Genomic DNA, 14,721 nt, shown 5'->3' on the forward strand with positions numbered 1-14,721 from the left:
GAAAGAAATACAGTCCAGCAGCAAAAACCAGTAACCAGTGCTCTGATCTGTGACTCCCACTAGACATACGCAAGGAAGGCAAAGTCCAAATTACACAAACAGCCCTAACCTTTGCTTTCTAATCCGAATGCTTTACACTGAAGGTCTCAGATTCTTTTATTTTAACTCAATAGATCTGTTTATATGACACTGCAATTTTTTTTTCACAGAGTAATATTAGAAATGGAAATCAGTTTTTCACTGATCCTTTAAAATAACACTGCTAAAGAGCACTGATTTTACTTCTCATCACTCAAGGGAAACACACGATGGCAGTACTTTTAGGACAGGATTGTAGTAAGACCATCATTTGCTGAGCAGTAAATTATTTTCTGTGGCACCTACTGCTGGTTTTAAACTCCAGTCAAACCAATGTTGATGGACTGAAACGCAGGTCTCCACCTTAAAAAACCCAAAAATTCTAGGATACCATTTACTAAAATTAAAAACTAGCAACTTCAAACTATTTAACAGAATACCTAGGTACTTATCAAGATTATAAGATTCCTGCAGATCCCTTTAATACTTACTTCTACTTACTAATAGTTTCTCTAATTCCTTAGATATTGGCGAGTTTAAAAAACTATGTATATAAAAAAAAAAAACCCAGATGTATTCCATTAGACTTATAAATATTACCTGTACAAACAATTAGATCTGGAAAACTTGAAAGGACAGTAGTAACTGCTGTTCAAAGCATTTGTAACTGTAGGATACATTCTATGCTAATAGTGAACACTGGAAAATTTTTAAGTCAATGGTCCAATGAAAGCACTCTTAGCACCAAACATTCATCCCAAAAATGACACATTCATTATATATAATCCCAAATCACAGAATGGTTGAGGTTGAAAGGGACCTCAAGCAGGGACACCTAGAGCCTGTTGCCCAGGTCCATGTCCAGACGGCTTCTGAACGTCGCCAAGAATGGAGACTCCACAACCTCCCTGGGCAACCTGTGCCAGTGCTTGGACACCCTCACAGTGAATGTGTGCTTCCTGATGTTCAGAAGGAACCCCCTATATTTTGGTGTGTGCCCATTGCCTCTAGTCTTGTCACTGGGCACCACTGGAAAGAGCCTGGCTCCATCCTTTTTGCACCCTTCTTCAGGTAGTTATATACATTGATAAGGTCCTCCCGAGCCTTCTCCAGGCTGAACAGCCCCAGCTCTCTCAGCCTTTCCTCAAAGTAGAGGTGCTCCAGTGCCTTAATCATCTTCATGGCCTCTCTCCAGTATGTCCATGTCTCTCTTGTACTAAGGAGCTCGGCACTGGACACAGGACTCCAGGTGCAGCCTCACCAGTGCTGAATAAAGAGGAATGATCACCTCCCTCAACCTGCTGGCAATTCTTTTGTCTAATGCAGCCCAGGACTCCATTCATCACCTTTGCCCCCAGGGCACATTGCTGCCTCATGTTGAATTTGGTGTCCACCAGGACTTGCAGGTCCCTTTCTGCCAGCAGAATGTCTTGCTTTTTCCTGTTAAAACTCAAAAGTACTACCAAAACCATCTTCAATGGACAATATCCCTCACCCCTTTACCTAGGATTAGTTTATAAGCATTTTCAAAAAAGAAAAGGAATTACTTAAGGCTCAGAGGACTAAAAAAGGACCCAAAAATGTTAAGCAGTAAATCCAACTTTGATAAAACAAAGGAGAATAAAGATATGAGAAAGTCCTTGTACCTTCTGTTATCATCAACACACTTTTTGGAGTGAATCTTCAGACCAGTGGAAACAGTAAGGGACACAGTAGCATTTCATTTCTCACATTTTCACCAAGCACATAGCACATACTGATGGGTATAAATATACCAGGGGGTTCATTAGGATCTGCTTTGACATTAGTAGAATTACAGCCCCAGCAGTCTCCTCCTCATGGTCTACAAGGCCATGTCAGCAAGGCAAGGCATTAGGTTGCCCTGACAGCAGCTTCTCCAGAAATACTTCAACATCCGTGATACATTGCAAATAGTTTGTTACTAAGTTCCAAGCTGCCAACCCTACAGCAGACCTACACAGAACTGAACTGGAAAGCAAACTGTCATTCCTCTTTAATCACAGAACATCCTGAGATGGAACAGACCCACTATGATAATCAAGTCCAACTCCTGACTCCACACAGGGCAACCTAAAAGTTAAACAATGTATCTAAGTACTGTCTGGACACTTCTTGAACCCTAAGCACAGCTTAGTTCCCAGAGCTATGATATCATCGGTATCAGTGAGACTTGGTGGAATGAGTCCCACAACTGGAGTGCTGGGTTGGAGGGCTACAGGCTGTTCAGGAGGGACAGGCAGGGCAGGAGAGGTGGAAAAGTTGCACTCTACATAAGGAGGGTTTGATTTGCACAGCCCTTACAATTAGTGGTTGAGAGCATCTGGGTGAGGATAAGGAGGATGGAAAACAAAGGAGATGTGGTAGTGGGTGTCTACTACAGATACCCCAGCCAGGGTGTAAGCACTGATGAGTTATTCTATAGGCAATTAGGAGAAACCTCTGGATCTGTAGCCCTTATCCTTATGGAAGACTTCAATGTCCCAGATATCAGCTGGGAATACCATACTGCTGTGACGAGCAAGTCCCGGAAATTCTTGAAGTCTGTGGAAGATAACTTCTTGTCACAAGTACTCAGTGAGCCAACTAGGAAAGATGCTGGTAGACTTGTTATTTGTGAGTAGAGAAGGCCTCATGGGAGATACGATGGTAGGTGGCTGTCTTGGCCACAGTGATGATGAAATGGTTGAGTTTAAAATTTTCAGTGTAATGAGAAAAAAGGACAGTAGAGTTGCTACCCTGGACTCCGGGAGAACAAAGTTTAAGCTATTCAGGGAGGTGTTTACCAGAGTACCCTGGGAATCTGCTTTTGAGGGCTTAGGAGTCCACAGGTGCTAGTCAGTCTTTAAGAACCACCCTTTAGAAGCACAGGAGCAGGGGATCCCACTGTGTCGTAAGTCAAGCAAGCAGGGCAGAAGACCAGTATGGCTGAACAGGGAACTCCTCACGGAGCTCAAGAAGAAAAATAAATTGTATGATCTCTGGAAGCAAGGTCAGAAAAATAAATTGTATGACCTCTGGAAGCAAGGTCAGGCTTCACAGGAAGATATCAGAGCCATGGTTCGTATATGCAGGGAGAAGACACAAAAGGCCAAAACTCAATTAGCATTGAAACTGGCCAGTGTTGTTTCAGATAACAAGAAGGGCTTTTTTAAGTATGTTAATACCAAAAGGAGGTCTAAAGAAAACATCAGACCAATACTTGTTGAAGATGGTCATCTGACTGACACAGATGAAGAAAAAGTAGAAGCATTCCATGCTTTTTTTGCCTCAGTCTTTAATAATATTAATAGACCTTGGGCTGCCCAGTCCCCTGAGTCAGAGGACTACGAGTGTGGGAACAGTGATTTTCCATTTGTGAACACTGAAATTGTAAAGAACCAGCTGTATCAGCTGAATGTTCACGAGTCCATGGGGCCTGATGGGATTTACCCCAGAGTACTGAAGGAGCTAGCGGATGTTATAGCAGGATCCCTCTCAACCATTTAGCAAAGGTCTTGGGAGTCTGGGGAGGTCCTTGCTGACTGGAAGCTAGCCCGTGTTATTCCAATCTACAAGAAGTGCATGAGGGTAGACCCAGGGAACAACAGACCTGTTAGTCTAACCTCAGTTCCTGGAAAAATTATGGAGACGATCATACTGGGTACTACTGAAAGGCATTTAAAGAATAATGCAATCATCAGATACAGTCAACATGGGTTCACAAAGGATTCTTGTTTAACTAATTTGATATCCTTCTATGATAAGGTCACCCACCTAGTGGATTAAGGGAAGGCAGTGCATGTAGTTTTTCTGGATTTTAGTAAGGCTTTTGATACTGGCCCTTACAGCACCCCTCTGGGCAAACTGTGGGATGAGCAAGTTCACAGAGCACTGGGTGAAGAACTGGCCAAAGGGCACAGCTCAAAGGGTTGCAGTGAATGGGGCTACATCTGGTTGGCAACCAGCCACCAGCAGCATTCCTCAGGGCTCAATTGTAGGGCTAGTTCTGTTCAATATATTTATCAATGATCTAGATGCTGGAGTTGAATGCACCATTAGCAAGTTTGCTGACTGAAAAGTGGAGGGGGAGGTGCTGATCTCTTCTCCCTGGTATCCAGTGACAGGACATGTGGGTATGGCTCAGTGTTGTGTCAGGGGAGGCTTGGACTTGAAACAAGGAAGCATTTCTTTGGAGAGAGGTCAAACACTGGAATGGGCTTCCTACGGAGACGGCTGATGCCCCAAGCCTGACAGTGTTTAAGAGGCATTTGGACAATGCCCTTAATAACAGCCTTTAACTTCTGGTCAGCCCTGAATTGGTCAGGCGGTTGGACTAGATGATCACTGTAGGTCCCTTCCAACTGAAATGTTCTATTCCATTCTATTCTTGCACACTGACAGCTTGGGGCCATGACTGCTTCCTTAGGGAGCTTGTTCCAGTGCTTGACCACCCTTCCGGAAAAGAACTTCTCCTAATATCCAATCTGGACATCTCCTGACACAGTTTTAAGCCATTCCCTCACATCCTATCACTGGACACCAGAAGGAGATCAGCACCTCCTTCTCCGCTCCCCTTCATGAGGAAGTTGTAGACAGCAATGAGGTCACCCCTCAGTCTCCTCTAAGCTTAACAAACTTAAATATCCTCAGGTGCTCCTCATAAGTACACCCTCTAGTACTTTCACCATCTTCATTACCCTCCTTTGGACAAATTTTAATATTCTTCATGCACCAGGTCTGATACAAAAATGTCTATATTTCCCTTTCTTATATGCGGTTCCCACCTCCCCACCTCAGAAAACAAATCTTTGTCCACTCATATTGGCATGGAGAGCAAGCTACATACAAAAATATTTCATTTTCTGTATTTTTTCAATTCACTGACCATTGCTTTAGATGCTGCAATATTGATCCATGCATTATCTACAACATATTGCCAGCCTCATATTAGGGTCTAAGAAAAAATACAGTATAATTACAGAGGTTTACAAAAAACTATTTTTCAGAGTGTTATGCAGGAGGTCCAAACAAATGACACTGATTCCACTGCACAGATCTGCCTGTTCTGTTTTGCCTTACACTTAGACTAGCAGAGACCTTTTTAGCCTGGTTTCCCAAGCAAACATCACATACATGACTCATACTGTCCACCTGCCTCTTCCCACTCTTCCTTTCATCTCCATCCCTCTAAATGAATCTGTTCACCACCAGACTCAGTTAAAATAAACTGATAAATAATGTACACTAAGTTTGCATGAGCTTCATGAAAATGGACAGCTAGATAGAGGAAAAAAGACACCATTTCCTGCGCTTGCTGAGCAAAGGGATGCAGCATGAACTCAAGCTATCCACACTGCCTGGCTCAAAGGCTACACAATCACCACAGACACAGCTCTGAATCAGTCTGAGCTGGAGCTGTGCATAGTGGCTTTTTTACTACAAGTAAGAAAGGTCAAGAACAGCAGAAGAAGAGAATTGTAATGTTCTAAGAAAAGTTTGTATGAAGCCTAGTTCCACTGCTCACAGAGCAACTTATCGGCAAAATATTTAGGGTACATCTCTTCTGTGAATCTTAGTCATGATGATGCTTCTAGGCCCTACCACAATATCAAATAATGAAAAATATCAGAATGCCTCCTCTGTGTGTTATAGATAGGACCACACACACAGCAAAACAAGTTGAGTAAACGACTTCCAGGTTGCTTAAACAGAACAATGGTAGTTAAAGGCTGACAGTCCAACGTGTATGTCAAGAAAACACGGAAAAATATTTTCTCCTTCATTTTAATATTCAGCTGAACAGCCTTCATATCTTCCAGAATAGATAATACGTGAGCTACACGCTAGCCTTCGGCCTCTCTGGGTTGCCTTCTGCTATGGATAGGCCTAACAGTTGGTATTACTGTTTATTGTTAATCAGACTTGCATCAAGAGCAATGTAAAGTAATACACTAAGATATAGTTCTACAATACGGGCAGATTTTAGTAGACCTACGGTGCAAACAGAAAACCTTACTGTGGTTACATGTAGGCACTTTCATATTAAATTTATAGGTAACAAAACAATATGGAAAATGGAGGAGTATGGGCTTCAGAACAGGCAGGCAGCCTGAGCACATACCAAGAGTTCCCAGATAATTTACAAAATCCACTCACAAGAATTCATACCTGTCACCACCACCTTATTAGTCACAATAGCCATGACTAGTGTAAGCACATCCCTACTGCAGTCACAGCAAAATTAACAAACCAACTAAATCCAAAGGAACATAAAACAACAATAAAGATGTTAACCAAGAGTGCTGCTGTTTCCATTACACTCTCACGCTTGTTTTTGTAGGGATATGAAAAAAAACATGATTAAGGCATACAAATAATGGGAAATGCACTAATACTGCCCCACAAAATAGTCTCCCAGTCTCCCCATTGTTCTGGTAAGTCAGTAGAAGATGACAATTCAAAGAAGAGGGGAAGAGAAACCTACTCAGTGTTACGGGCTTAAGTGGCAGAAAGGTTCTTTGCGTATTTTTGGCAGTAAGATATTTGATGTGATCCACCTCTCCTCAGTAACTCTATCTCAAAAAATAGCTCAAAGAGGTTTAAGTAGAATTCACTGCATGTTCTCACTCTTTTCTCTGAATATTTGCTTTTTTAAATGTGCTACACAAGCCTCTTTCCAGCTGTCAATCTCAGCAGTGTTAAAACACCAAAACATGTCCGTCCTAATTCCAATCACAGACTGCACTAATCTTACCTATTACTACCGGAGAGCACTCAGCCAAGCACTGTCACTTATTTTTTCAAAAATAGCCCTTCAGTCTCTACAGTGCTAAAGAAGTCAACATGATCCTTAGTAAGGCTCCCACATGATAAGTAATTCTTACTTCTTAAAACAGTTGACTACTTCTGCTAGTTATTTTGCAATATGATTCTAATCTGAGCTAATCTGATTCCAAAATTTAACTACACAAAAATGACAAATTGAGAACATGAAAATGAATTAGCAGACGAGCCCAAAGCCTGACTTCTCAGGGGTCAATATTGGACCACGTCAATACATTGCATATTAAGTTTAACTCCATGTTACAAAGGAATCAGTGGGCTACAGGAAAATTACTTACATTTTGTAGTAGAAGTGTTGGAAATACCAGTTATTTTCATTTTAGGTCAACAGATGGAGTTCATGAGAAATGCAGATACTCTCATGAGGGTCAGTATCCTTTCTGGTGACAAGCTAGAGACTAAATTATATAACTTAAAATCATTAACAGCTAATTCTTGAGAACCACACTGCCTTTAAACCAACTGGCTACAAAAACTGCACACAAAAGGTCATCCAACTCCCCACTGAAAGAAGTCAATTTTCAAAATTATTCCCTTATTCATGTTCATTTTTGAGGGTAGATATAGAGACAGAGGAAAGACAAGCAAAGGAAAAGCATCTCCAGCATCCTTTACCCACTTAACGTACATTCGCATGATATGGTCAACACATAGGTCTTCCAGCCTGAAGAGTACCAACAATCCTTAGTCATTCTGTAAGTCTTTTTCCACATAAATCAGTCATCCTTGCTGTCCTACTTTGTACCTTCTCCAGTTCTACTATATACCTTTTAAGACAGGGTGGAAATTGGAAAATATGAAAAAATGCACAAAACATTCAATCAAGATAGGAATAATGCACTGTGGATATAAACAGCAGCATGCTGATGCTGTCTTTTATTCTTTCTTCTATTCCTACATCTTCTATATCAACCTTTGAAACAATCAGCTTTTAAGCTGGAAGGGTGTCAATCAACATCTGGAAAAATGTTCTTACTTCCCCTCTGTTAACGAGGAGGGGCTGAAACACAAAATTTTCAATTACGCAGGAAAATAAGCCCAAAGTGTATGTCTCTGCTCATATAGATTTATTTAATTTTAATTTCTTATGGCCTTTAAAGCTTTGAAACTGAAGCAAGCAGCATAATAGATTTACTCAAAACAGACAAGAACATCAACCAACTCTGAAAGCAAGCTGTCCCTGGGAGTTTAAAAAAAAAAAAAAAAAAAAAAAAAAAAGCATCTAGCTGTAGTGTGCAGTCTAGACTAACTTGCAGATAGGAAGTATTTAGAAGTGCAGTTATTTTATGCACTGAAGTGCAATCTGTATAATCTTTTTTATTAAAACACCTATTACTTATCAACAGTTTTTCTCCTTGTTTGTATTACCATCTATTCCTTATTTTGAATCATGCAATCAGCCAATCCCAATTGAATCTTGTAAGAATTACTTCTTGATAGACTACCCTACTCAACTTTTCAAAGTGTGCTCTAACATCTCCTTGTTTATTTGTATAACAGAGAATTAAAAGCACAGGCTGAAATTCACTCACATTCTATTCAAGGTTCTCTGTTAGCCTCTGCTGGAGGCCTCTCTTCCTTCATTTCTTTTTATGCTAAAAATAAACAAAATTTTCTGTTTTATTTGCACAGGAGCAGTACTATGCTAATAGTTTTCTCCCGAATCAGTTATTTTTTCCTCCTCAAAAAATGGAATGCAAACAACAAAGAAACAGAAAAGAGCTAAAGCTAGCAGGTCTCCACATAATACCAGAACCACTTGCCATACAATAACAACATTTAGCAGTTTTCAAATACACTTACATAATTAATACAAAAATTGTATGCAAGACAGTGTATCTTATATTCTTAACACATTCCATTCCTAATGGGTCATTTTCATAAAGTGATTCATAATTACATTGGGCTCTTACTACCAAATACTTCATTTACACCCCATTTTGATGACTAGTTCTTGTGTTAACACAAAAATGCACCTGTCACAAAATATTAAACTAGCCCCTGGTATGTCCCTCTGAAGTTTCCACTTCCATTACTCAATAAGTAATTTCACCACCTACAGATTTTGCCAGTTCATTAGCAGCAGTCATGTTACAAACTAAGACTCCAGCTAGTTTTCTTCGCCATAGCTATTCCCTTAACAATGCAGTTTTACTCACCATCTCATGACAACATAGCTTTGTTGGCAAACTCTCACAAGACAGTCAGACAGGGATTTATTTCATTTTATTTTGAAATGACACACAAATAGCAGTCTTCCACCAGATTTTCAATACTAATTGAATTTTTTCCTTTCCTTGCAACTTACAGAAGTCAAAATACACTTTTTTTGTTTTTCTTTTAAACCCCAAATCTTTCCAGCTGCTACAGTAGGACAGTCATCATTTTTTAAAAAGATAACACTGTAAGAAGGTAGCTGGAAGTGGAAAATAAAAAGTGCCAAGAATGAGGAATTTATGGAACTGAAATTTAAGAAAAAGTAGCTTCCACACTTCTAACCTGAGCGGAAGAGAAAAGGAAAGTTTGGCAATCCTGTTGCTCTTCTGTTTAGCTTTCCTCTTATATTTGATTTTGCTTTTTGACTGTTATGTTTACACACAGAAACTTGAATGTTACAGTGTATACTAGAAAACGCAAGAGAGCCAATTGCAATCCACCAGTTAGTAAAAACAAGGTCAGTTTTTAAGACGCATGTATCTTGATCTGCTCAGCAGTTTTAGTTTATGCTTACAAACAAAAAGTCTTACTGAATTTCTCAAGAACTAGCAGAGCACCGTTTCAAAACTGGACATGTGTTCTTTTGTCAGTTCTGATGCCTAAGTATATTGTGCAATTTTACAGATTACAAACTTTATCTTTCCTGTTTACTTTTCCTTATTCTAAAACTACAACTCCTTTGATTTATACTGCGAAATCACTGGCTACCTTGAAATGCACATACAATCCAAAGTTCTCTCATATTCTTCACCACCAATATGAGGAACAGATAAAAGGTTTCATTCGTTTCTTTTTTAAAGGTCTCTTCTACTAATCTCCTGCTCCATTTAAATGCTTATAGCAAAAAATCTTGGTTAGAAACCCCAGTAACTAGAAATGTGCACAGAGCACACTCTGTATACTTTTGTCTATGCTCACCAAAGCACAGACAAGAGCACTCTTCTGCCCACTTCAGGCTGCAAGGTGAAGATACTTGAAAGTGTAAAACAGAATTATTTTGCTATTTTTAAAATGTGACACCCTCTTCTCATCATTTTTTAAATTGGTTTCTTCCATCTCCACAATGACTTTCAGCAAGATAACTCTAAAATCCTAATAGAAAAAAGTAGATGGAGTAATTCTGTGCCATTAGAACTACTTGAGAAGGTCGGTTACAAACACGTATTTATATTCTCAATACCATTTACACATAAGACAAATCAAGAGAATGTCCTACTGTGTTTTCAGTAACAGATATTTCTATTTGAAAGAACTGAAGTGATTTGAGCCAATGAAAGGTTACCTGCATCGGACATCAGAGGCTGAGTTTCTCTACAGAAGAAGAGATTATACTAGTTACATCACTCCAAGTTAACATCCTCTCTGTGAAGGTTGTTAAGTCTTTGGGTTTTGAACTGGTTACATTTAAGCACACTTAGACCCTCGTCACTTAAAGCAGAACATAAGCATCTCTAACATATTCCAGCAATAAGAAAAATGGTGATTAATAAAAAAAGTTTAAAAAGCCCAAGTACGTAATCTGCTTTGTAAATACATGCTTCACTCTGATTTTTAAAGACTTGATTTTAGTCAAAAGCCATTATGAAGTAACACAACCAGCTAAGTAAATTTCAGTTTATTCTTCAAAGTCAGTAGAATATGGAAGTTAAATCCGAATACATATTCTCTTTAAATAGGATTTTGAAAGCGCTTTTTTGACAATACTGAATTACCAAACTGTATTTTAGATCAAACTTACACAATCTTCAACATTGACTAAGGGGAGAAGGAATAATAAAAACCGTTTGTTTGCCATATCTGCTGTTACAGAAGTACAGCAGTATACAGTCATGCAAACCTGCAATGATTAATTTCTTCATACTACATAGATGTGTAGTAATTACTACGACATACACGTAACACGAGCATAAAGGTTTCCCTGTCATACTTTCCCTGAAATGCTATTAAAAAAAAAAAAAACAAAAAAACCACACTGCAACAAACATAGCACTCTCCCAGGTAAATAATTCTGATACAGTATAACTATTCTGACAGTTGACAGCTTCCCTGGAACCTCCAGCGTTCCCCTGTAAAGCAACACTACACTTGCAAAACAGAGCTAAACTTAAGTATGCTTGTGGTTAAACTATTAGGGACTCAAATACAGCAAAAACGCATCCCAAGAAGTGGCAATGAGAACTTTTCACTTACAGAAAGCAATTAAAAACAAAAACTCCCTCTTAAAAGGTACTGTAGCTAATTTTAGCAAAAAACACTCCATGTCACTTTGACAGGGAAAAAAAAAAGAAAAAAAAAAAAAGAGGGTGCACCAGTCATAAGATCTGTTCTTTTCTAAAACCCTTTGGAATGCCCCTTCTGGACACTCAAACTCCTGCTGATGCGGAAGAGACTTCTCTCTCCGCCATATCCTTTTCCTTCAAGAGAACAGAGGTGAGGGTCTCCAGTACTTCCAATGGTCCTTACCTATTACTATTTTATGTCACTACAGGAAGATGTCAGCAGATCATGATAAATCTGAACTAACACTTACATGGAAAGAAAGCAACCTACTCATGCAACAAAACCAAATTTTTAAATAAGGACCTGAATGTAACCAATGCCCATTATCTGCATTTGTACATAGACCAAATATAGAAGAATGTCACTGGACATTGCTTAACTCAGAATTCAAAGAAAGAGTTCAGCAGTTCTGGTTTACAAGTTTCATAAGGACAGCAAAAATGACAGGATTTCAGTTAATCTTACGCTACCATAGAAACTGCCCCAATTTACAGACTTTCATACAGGAAGGCACACTGGAACAGCTTTTCTACTGACTTGAGTCGCATACAATTGATGCAGAGCTAGAAAGCCTTTTTTTTTTTAATTCAGGTGAATGTTACACCGTGCAGAAGCAGGTAAGCGCAGTACTAACCTAGTTTGAAAGCTACAACATTTTTATCAGCAGTTTCACTCCTTCTCTTCAGTCTTTATGAAGAAAGAGAGTATTTTTAACCAAGTTAAAACTAACTTCCAAGAATCACTTAAGCATAGCTTGCAGGAAGCACTTTGTTGGTGGTGGTTTTGTCTGTTACTCCATACATGTCCTCTCCAAGCCTCCTCACTTAATAATCTGCACTTCACCCAATTAAATTCTAGGATGAACTTGGGGGTTGGGGGGGGGGGGTTTTGGGTTGTGGGGTTTTTTTAAGCTAACAATGAACATTTGCTCTAAATGCATAAGCAGTATGCATTTCCAATTAATAAACAGGGCTTAGGTCATGATTTTTTGTTTACAACACCCTAGTTTTCAAATCTAGTGTTTTAATGGCATAGGAATACTGAAGCATGAAGAAACAATGCAATACCAACTTCCTGTCATAGATCCTTACCCCGGACTCTTCTTCATATCCGAAGACCAGGAGCAATCTCCTTCCCCACACACATTCTTTTAAGAGAAAAAAAAAAACAGGTAGAAAATTTCCAACTTCATATGGAAACATAAGAAGGAAAATGAAAAGCAATGGAACTAGCAGACATTCCTCCTTCTTCCAAGGGTTCCACAGACTCAGAAAAAGGGGTTGGCTCTGAACTCTGTCAGTATTCCCATGATTTAAGAAGCACTTGTAGGGAGGTGATTATTTAAACTTTATTGCCAACTCTAACAAAAGCACACAGGCAGACTTACAATGTTTTGTTCACTGATGTTTAACAACAAATGTAAATTATTTTTCCAACAAAAATAAACCATATCCTTTTGGTAAAAGGGTGTCCCATGTCGAGAGATTAAATCAGTCCCAGTCATGTAAAATTGTTTTCAAGTATAATTATGTACTTAAGGGAATTATTCTACAGTGTCATTGGACAAAGACTACCGCTAGTGGTAAGTTACTCAAGTTAGAAGCATTTATAGGATCAGATCTTTAAAATATAGCTCAAAATACACACCAAAGAGGTGACAAAAGGATTCTAACCCCACGGTTTCACAAGCAACAAGAGCTTAAAGTATTTCTAGTTGCCCCATTTGAAAGTACCTTTGTCAAGAGTCCAGATAAACTGTGCTTTTACAACTGTACTTTTTTTCTCAAAAGGATGAAAAATCCTTCAGATTTTTTCTATGCAAAATTTCTTTAATCTTTATTAGTATTTAAAAAAATCATTAAGAAATAATAACTCCATTTGTACACTGGACTCAGATAAGGCAGCATACAAAACAACAAAAAAAAACCAAAACCAAAACAACAGCCCAAGCTATAGAAGCATTACCATAGCCCATCAATAATATTTGTTCCTATATCACAAAGGGATTAAACCAGAATACAAATTTTAAGGGGAGACTCTTACTACCATGAAGGCCATGTTGTCTTTCACGTGTCTGACCATATATAGCCCTGCCACCTGCAGTTAGTGACAGTATCACCTAGTAAGCCAGTGTTATTGAACTTGCATAACCTGGGGGTTCTTTAATGCAAAATATCCTGATGATTTTCTACATGACACAGGTGCCATGTGAAAATACGACTGAAATATGAAAAGCTCTTTTTACGGTTTCACCCAAACATCAAAGAGCTCCCATTAAAATGATTAGATGGCGTTAAGTCCTTTTCTCTCTTTGATGTACAGTTGAAACATTTACAGATCCGGAAGCAGAGCTAGATCATCCTAGTTAAACTGGGATGAGTATTGGTGTGGTTCCAAAAATAAGACATCTACAAATAAAAACAAGTAAATAAACACTTCCACCGTGCTCTAACGTTCTGCCACAACACCAACAAAGATAAATGACATAAGTAGGTGTTTCGAGGTCCCGAATGCACACGAGCTACTCAGCACAACGCGCGTTAAGAGGACCCGGAGAGCCTGGCAGACGCGTGTAACTCGAGCAGTAAGGGTCACGACCGCCCACCCCTCCTGAGAGGAGGCACACCACAGGTACGGGGAGGGGTGACAGCGGCTCCCTGTAGAGGAGACACGGCTCTTCACGCCCTCCTCCCTCCCCAGTTTCACCAACTGAAACGCCACCGCCTCTCTCCCTCCTCTGCCTTCAGCCCGTAGCTAACCCAGCAAGGGCCGGCCGCGGAGCTGCCTCCCAGTCCCTAACACCTCTCGCAATCCACTCAGCGTTGACACAGGTCAGGACTCAGCCCTCAGCCACCCTCACCCGAAAGGCCGCAGACGGGAATAAACAAGGTTATGCGCCTGACACCGGACACCGGCGGCACTCCCCCCCGCCCCGTACCTCCGCTAGCTCACCGAAGCACCGGCCCCCCCTCCCCTTGCCAGGTGCGGGCCGAGAGGCCCTCAGCCCTTGCCCAGACGCGAGCCAGGGTGGGGAACACGGCGATCCTCCCGTCGCCAAACGGGGTCACCGAAAAGGGAGAAGCAACAGCCGCCACCCCCCTCCCGCACCGCCCGGGGGGTGCGACGAGTTGAAGTGCCGGAAAGGAGAGAGCGAGACCTTACTGCAGCTCCCTTCGCCATTTTAGCCCCCACGCCCATTCCCCTCCTCCCCGCCCCTGTGACAGGGGCAGCGCGCACCCGTCCAGAGCCCACCCCCCTGCCCTCGCCACCCCCGCTCCTCACGGCCCAACGGCGGCCCCAGGG

At 40.5% G+C, this 14,721-nt stretch overlaps 1 protein-coding gene across 4 annotated transcripts in view; it reads right to left on the reverse strand.

Annotated features, from left to right (window-relative positions):
* Window positions 1–12,565, reverse strand: part of WWP1 (WW domain containing E3 ubiquitin protein ligase 1) — a 61,646-nt gene extending 49,081 nt beyond the window's left edge. For all 4 annotated transcript variants that reach the window (XM_035891173.1, XM_035891170.1, XM_009635562.2 and 1 more), the window contains exon 1: window positions 12,510–12,565. The gene's annotated coding sequence lies outside the window, so the exon portion shown is untranslated. The remainder of the gene's footprint in view (window positions 1–12,509) is intronic.
* Window positions 12,566–14,721: the final 2,156 nt, after the last annotated feature.

Source organism: Egretta garzetta, unplaced genomic scaffold, assembly GCF_000687185.1.
Source record: "Egretta garzetta isolate BGI_Z169 unplaced genomic scaffold, ASM68718v1 scaffold453, whole genome shotgun sequence".
Taxonomy (NCBI): domain Eukaryota; kingdom Metazoa; phylum Chordata; class Aves; order Pelecaniformes; family Ardeidae; genus Egretta; species Egretta garzetta.